The sequence below is a fragment of the Emydura macquarii genome, unplaced genomic scaffold (genome assembly GCF_026122565.2).
Source record: "Emydura macquarii macquarii isolate MOO-44397 ecotype Brisbane River unplaced genomic scaffold, CSIRO-AGI_Emac_v2 contig_2994, whole genome shotgun sequence".
Classification (NCBI taxonomy): Eukaryota; Metazoa; Chordata; order Testudines; family Chelidae; genus Emydura; species Emydura macquarii.
In genome coordinates, this window is record NW_027133131.1 from 2,277,337 (window position 1) to 2,284,655 (window position 7,319).

The window sequence follows — 7,319 nt, forward strand, 5'->3', positions numbered from 1 at the left end:
TAGGCGTCATGGACCCTCCTGGACGTCACCACCTTGGTGAATAAGTTGCATCCTCCAAGGGTTTGTTGCTCCAAGAGAAGCAACAAACCAGGGGGAGAGGAGGGAGGATCCGGCCCCAGTCCCTCCACCCCCTTGATCACTGGGGCTAAAAGTGGGGGTGGATGGGAGAGAGCAAATGCCTGGCTTTGCCTGGCGGGGGTGATGGGTAAAGGAAAGCATCTTTAGCTCCCCACCCCACGGAGGCTGGCTCCATCCCCCTTCTGCAGGCAAGAGGGGACCAGCGGCCAGACAGCAGAGGAGGCCAGGCTGGGGGGGCCCTAAGAGACATGCCCAGGTGCCGATGGGGGGGCGTCGCCCCGGACCCTAACAACATCTGGGTGCCCTCGAAAAGAAGCAGAGGCTGGCGTGAGAGCAGCTGATTTCTGGGTACTGGGTGCTCCCCAACCTTGGAATGGACGTGGGGGTTCAGGAGGCCAGGGCAGTCCCTCTGCCCCAGTGGAACCCCCGAGGCTGCCCCCCTGCTCTGTGATCATGGCAAAGCAGGCCTGGGGGGGAAAGAACGGGAGCATGAGACTGTGGGGCGAGAGGGCTTGCCTGGCCTCACGTGGCCCTGCCCCTCCCGGCAGCTTCTTGCGCAGGGGGGCACTGGGCACTGTCTGAGGTAGGATACGGGTGCAGATGGACCGGGGCAACAAATCCGGGGGGAGGGGGGGAAATCACCCTGGTTCTAGGGCAACGATTCTTGCAACCCTACAATGACAAACTGCTGAGGCTTTGCCAAGATTCTCCTCCGTTTTAGTCGTGTGTCTTCACCCGAGGAGCAATGCCCTCCCCCCTGGGTGTGATGGGGGTCAACACAAAGTGACAACCGCTGGGTAAAAAACGTGTGGCCTTCTGGCTTGGGCTGTGTGTCTTTCATGGGAACCGGACGTCGATTTTCTGACCTCAGCACCTGATGGTTCCAGGCCACTCGGAAACCCCCCCACCCCCCTCCTGTTTCATGCGCGTGTAAATATTTATTGCGCCAATACAAGATCACCCAGGTGGCCGCTCAGCTGTTGCTAATCCCAGCCCTCTGTTCTGCGGGCGACTTTTATGCTTTGAGGGGAGGTGGAAGAGACGAGTCCAAGGCTTGCTTCCTGATTGTCGCTTAGGGGTGCCGACTGAGATTCCACCGTGCCAGGTGCTGCACAGACGTGGCCCTGCCTGAACGAGCCGGCGCAGACAACGGGAGGGTTGTGAGCTCTGTTTCAGGTGGAGAACCGCTGCAACAGTTCATCTGTGGGAGAGCATGGCAGGAACTGAACTCAAGCCTGGGGGGGGTTTCCAGGCCAGCCCTTTAGCCATGAAGCCACCCTTCCTCACTGCTGTAGTTGGCCCTGTTAATAAGCCAGCTCTTCTGTAGTGCGGGAGGGGAGCGGAGAGGTGCTCTGACTACAGGGCAGGATGGGGCCATGTAGAGGGGGCAATTAATTAATGAATTAAACCTCACTGTCCCCACCCAAGAAAGGGCAGAGCCTGGGAATAGAACCCAGGCGTCCTGGGGCTGAGTTCAGTGCCTTAGCTGCAAGTTCAGCCTGCCTTCCCGTAGGGATTTCATTTCTCAGCCGACGTGCTGGCCCGTTGCAGTTTAGCTGCTGAGGGCTAACATTGCGTGCCTCCGCCCCGATATTCCAGCGTTTGGGGGCTCATTAGTTGCTTGTGGGTTTCCTTATAGGAACTGCCCCCCTGTCGGTGTTGAGAGAGCCTTTTGCATCCAGGGAGGTGGGTCGCCTCAGAGGAGGCACCCGTCACATAACCCACGCACCAGAGGTAGCAGGCTTAAAGCAAAGAAAGGGCTGCGTCACACCGCGCACCGTTAACCTGGGGAACTCATTGCCAGGGGATGGTGTGAAGGCCAAACGTGTAACTGGGCTCAAAAAAGAATGAGATGAGTTCATGGAGGATAGGTCCGACAATAGCTATTAGCCAAATGGTCAGGGTGTCCCTAAACCTCTGACTGCCAGAAGCTGGGAGTGGACAATGGGATGGTTCGGTGGCGAATTGTCCTGCCCTGTTCATTCCCTCTGAAGCATCCAGTCCCGGCCACTGTGGGAAGACAGGATGCTGGGCTGGAGGGACCATTGGTCTGACCCAGTGTGGCTGTTCCTATGTCACCTGCTGCCCAGGTGAGGTGTAACCTGACACCCCACTAGGCGGTGGTATTCCTCCTCCATTTTCAGGTGAACACTCAGCATTTGTGCAGCACCGCCCGGGGATGTGCTGTTATGACTGAGAATCACTGCCCTCTGCTGGATATTATCAGAGCTGCACAAGTGTGTGTCATAAGCCCTATACTGCTATCAACTCATAGAGATTCTCCGTTAGCTCAGGTGCTGGGGCCTGGGTTCCGAGAGCAGAAGGGTGCAGTTTGAACGCTGCTGTCGCCATGTCTGACATTGGATGACAACGGGGAAGGTATCGGCGGGGGGCAAAGGATTGGATACAGAGAAGGAAACTGAGGCACAGGAGGGCTGAATTGCCCTGACACCCTCAGTGCCTCAGTGATAGAGCTGGAAATAGAACCCAGGATCCTGAGTCCTACTCTAGTGCCCTACCCACTGCCCGTGCTGCATCTCTAGGTGGCTGGGGAGCAAATCCAGAGCTGATGACCTGGGTCCAGCTTTTCTGTGGGCTCCTCTCTTGGAAGGATCCTGCAGAGTCCATTCCGGCCGGGTGCTGTGATCCAGTTTGGGTTTTCTCGTCTCCGTCCTAAAAGACTTTACAGGCTCAGGAGGGGGGGCGGAGTTTGCAGTCAAGGCTCCGCCTGGGATGGTGGGAGGGAAATCCTGGACCGGAGTCCTTTCTACAACGCGCTCGTCTGGAATGGACTCAGGCTGCAGCCCTGGCTCTGGGCCCCTGGCAGGGCCTGTCAAGGGGTCTCCACCCCAGCCCGCCAGAGGAGGCCGTGCAGGTGGGCTCAGGGGCTGGCTGGAGAGGGACCTGCACTGGGACCCCCCCACCCCGTGACACAGCCCCCTCACCACCCCCGAATCTGGGTCAGCCCATGGGAGCCTGTCGGTGCAGTTTCCTGCCTCTGCCAGAGGGGGGCGCTGCAGAGCACGGTGCACCCCCACCACCCTTTGTAGCGGCCTGGCCTTGCTGGAGCTCTGCCCGCACTCCGGCCACGTTCCCTGCCCCGCCAGGCCCTGCTGAATGCTTGGCCGGACTCCAGCACATCTGCAGGGAGCTTGGCCCGCCTGGGCCTGCCGGCTACAAAACCTGGCGGCCGCAACGGCACCAGGGGCCCCTCCAGCCTCTTTCCTACCCCCCCTCCCCTCCCCCCCGGCGGCCACATCCCAAAAGCCCGAGCGCTACCCTGCAACGAGGCACCTGCTACTGCCCGGATTCAATCCTCCGCCCCCCCTCCCCACACATCGCCCCTCTGTGGGGGGGAGGGGAGAGACGATCCCCTGGAGTCCCCATCCCCCCAGATCTGCCATCAGCCCTGAGGCACACCGGGTTTGGGCTCTGCGGCTCCTGTGGCAAATAGATCCAGACCCTCCCCCCCACACACACACTTTGTGAGGCCGTTTGGGGACCCCCCCACCTTTGCCTGATGCCTGGAGCTGCCCTCCTGCTTCTGGGCCACCCAGGGGCCATGTGGCCTCCTGCACTAGTGTGCTTTCGAGTTAGGACGGGGCGAGCTCAGACCGGGTTCACGTCCCCCCCTTTTGCATCCCAGATAGCAGTCCATGCCTCATTTTGGGGGGGGCCACATGGGACAGAGGGCTGTGCATCCCAAGATCCTGGGGGGGCTGGTGAGGGCTCCCCATCCTGCCTCCCCTTAGGGGGCCTCCCGGATCCTACGTCAGCTCCTTCCTCTTCCCCGCTGACAAGCGAGCAGCTGCCCCCCTCACCCGGGAGCTATGCGAGGAATTCACAAACAATCCAGCCCTTGGCTCAGGGTCCGGCCTGCTGTGCGTGGGGAGATCTGGTTTCCCGGCTCCGGCCAGCTGTGTGGGGAGCCCAGGAATGCAACACTGACCCCAGCCGGCCTCCCCCACCCTTGCGCCATGGCCCTGGGGCCTAGCCATGGGAGGGGCGGACGGAGTTGGGGGGTGGGAATGTTCCAAAGCTGGGGGCCTGAGAGAGGGCCACGCGGAGGGTCATGGACTAACGGGCGCATACATTTGCATGCATTTCGCTGAGTTGCTTTGTTTTCAAGACCTGATTTAGAAGCGCCACCTCCCAGCCCTTCTACCCTAGGGGCTTTCTCCTACCTCCCCCACCCCAGCTGCCTGTCCTCCAGTCGCCAGGGCATCCCAGATCCGCTCCAGGGGGGTGAACCCACTCTCCGACTCCAGGCCAGGTTTTCCTCCTTGCTCCTCAGGAGGGTGGGGCGGAGCCTCTACCTGCCTGTGCTGCAGACTGGGTGGGTCCCTGGCCTTTCACCTGTGCCAGCTGCAGGGAAATCCCGGCCCGGGGTGCTGGCCTGGGCTGGAGTCTGGTTACCTTGCAGGAGGCATCTGTGACTGTAACTGGGGCTGGTCCCAGGGCACCTGATGCCCCCAGACTCCCCGAGGCGGGGCTCAAACTGGGGGGTTGCAACGAGCGGGAGAAGGAGGCTGCTCCAGCTGGGCCTAGGGCACTGCAGAGGAGAAGCTGTCGCCCCCGTCGCGGGGAGGAAAGCGGGGTGGAGGGCGGGCTGTGCTCTAGTGCTTTGAGCAGAAGGAGCTGGGACTCCTGGCTACGCCCCCTTCTGTCACTGACTCACTGGGTGAGCTTGGGGGGAGGGGGTGATCCCTCTACCCCCTCCATGCCTCAGTTTCCCCATCTGTCAGATAAGGGTTACTGATTCTCTGCCCTTGGGGAAGAGCTTTCCATCCAAGCCGCCCATCTGTCTAGCCCTTCATCCACTCCCCCATGCACCCCCCCGTTCACACCCCTCTGTCCATTCCCCCATTCACACCCCTCTGTCCATCCCTCACACCCCTCTGTCCATCCCTACATGCCTCCCTCGCTCCTCAGCTTCCCAGCTCGCCGGGCAGGTCTTGCTCTAATGGCCTGTCCTCCCTGCCCTCCGCTCCCCTCCCCAGAGCATCCTTTGCAGCTGAGCCCTGGAGCCGGGCCTGGGCCGGTTCCCGTCCCACTCCCTTGGCGAGCCCACAGGTCAGTGACCTCGGAGACCCCCCACCTGCAGGAGCGAGTGGGGGGGAGAGCGTCCAGCCCCAAAAAGCTGGTATCAGCGGCCCCATTAAACCTCACCCTGAGCTCTAAAAGCTCCTCCAGGTGCAAGGAGCAGTGGGTGGCCCACGGGTGTTCTGTTGCCTGTTCTGTTTCCCACCCCCTGAGCGATGGGGGATTCCCAGCTTGTGTCTCCCCCCCCCCCCCAGCATCTCCCACCCAGCAGAGATGCGCGTGGACTGGCGACCAACTTGCTCCAGGGTGAATCTGGGCAGGGGGCTCTTGCTTCTTCTCAGTTCTCTCAGAATCTCACCATAATCTGCACCCGATACCTCGTCTCCTGAGCCAGCGGACCCTGGGGCAGGATCGGAGCCAGCATCCCCTGGAGGGGGCAGGCCCCGTGCCCCATTCCCTGCCCCGCTGAGCCAGCCCATCCTCACTTCACAGCTGCAGAGATGCCAGGGCCAGATCTTCCAGGAGCCAAGCCCCCATCTAGGCACCCCAAGTGCTATCTGGGATGTGTTCTGGCCCCAATCAGGGACCCTGGCCCTACCATGCTTGGCACTGGGCAGATGCAATAGGGGCAGGCCCTGCCCCAGACAGCCCCAGGTGGCAGGCATGTTTGTTCTGGACTGGGGGAAGCCGGGACTGGTGGCAAATCAGGAGTGGGCCTGAAGGAGACTCGGGGCGATGGCGGGGCCAGGCTGATCCCCGCGGGGCTGACGAGAGGATGGTACCGGATTATTCCTGAGAAGCTGGAAGGTGGGGTGGGGGAGCCAGTCCATAGATCAACACCCCCCCCCCGCCCCCTGAACTCCAGGAGATGCTGAACGCTGCGGCCGGATCCTTGGCAAAGACGGGTGGGACCGTGAGGCCTTGGGAAGCAGGAGACGGAGCAGCTGGCAGGTTCATGGCCAGGAATCCAGCTTCCCACAGGCAGCGCAGCACGGGAGGGGTTGAATCTGCTCCCTCCCCATGCTGGGCTGGGTGCCTTCCCCTTGTGGGGGTCTGGGCCTGGGTGGGGCCTGATGATCCACCACTACAACCCCCCAGCCTGTGAGAGCAGGGGGCCCCGTGGCCCCGGAACCCTCCCCATCCCTTGGTGACTCATGAGAAAGACACACAAGGTAACACCCAGACAGGGCTGCATGGCCCGGCCCAGCCCAGGGGGGGGCGACGCTGAGACCAGCTCGTACAACCCCTCCCAGCCGGGGGGGCCCTGCTCTCTGGGGCAGAGGTTCCTCGTGGACCCAATTTTCCAGCTCCTACCCCAGGCAGTGATTGCTCCTCTGAGGGTTGGGCCCTGGTGGGAACTCAGGCCAACTGGGGGTGCCCTGTGTCTAACCCCCTCATGTTGGCTCTGTGGGGGGGGGGCCTCTCCACTGGCAGTCAATGCCCCTGTGTGCCACTAAGGGGCGCTGTGCTCCAGGGGGCAGGGGTCAGTCAGTGCTGACCCTAATGGCCTGAGATCGGCCGGGAATGGGGGCGCGGGGCTGGGCTGGTGTGGGGTGAAAGGCCTTCCAGAGGGTCTGGCTAAAGTCGAGGGGGGGCGAGACGCCTCCAGCAGCCTGATTCCCACCCTGTGGTGCTGCAAGAGGCTCTTGGGGGGGGGTCACCCTGAACCCCAGCTTCCTGCCTTCCCCGGCCTCCAACACCAGGATGAGTGGCAACGGCTCAGGCTTTTCCCATGTGCCCATTCTCCACCCGCCCGCGTCCAGAACCTCCCCTGGGACTCGGGGCCTGCTGGGAGGGGGCTCGTCCCAACCCATGAGCGCAGCGTGGACAGACGGACAGAGGGAGAAAGGGCGCCGGGCCCAGCGCAACCTGCGGGCCGGGCTGGGGCAAGACCCGACTTCCCGCCGCTGCGTCCGTACAGCGCCTGGCGCGGCGGGGCCGGACCCCCGCTGGTGACTCTCACAAAGCCGAGGCCGGGGCGATGTTCTGCGACCCCTCTCGCGAGGCGACTGATCCTTTCGGCTGGTTGCCACGGGTGGTGGGGGGGGGGACCCCGCTTTCCCACGCCGGGCCTTTGCAGACGGGGCGCTCCCCCCCCTCACGCAGTGCCAGCCGGAGAGACTTCGGGGACGCCCCCTCCCCAGTGGTGCAGGAGGTCAGACTAGACGCTCCCCACCGAGGGGTCTGGAGTTGGGGGG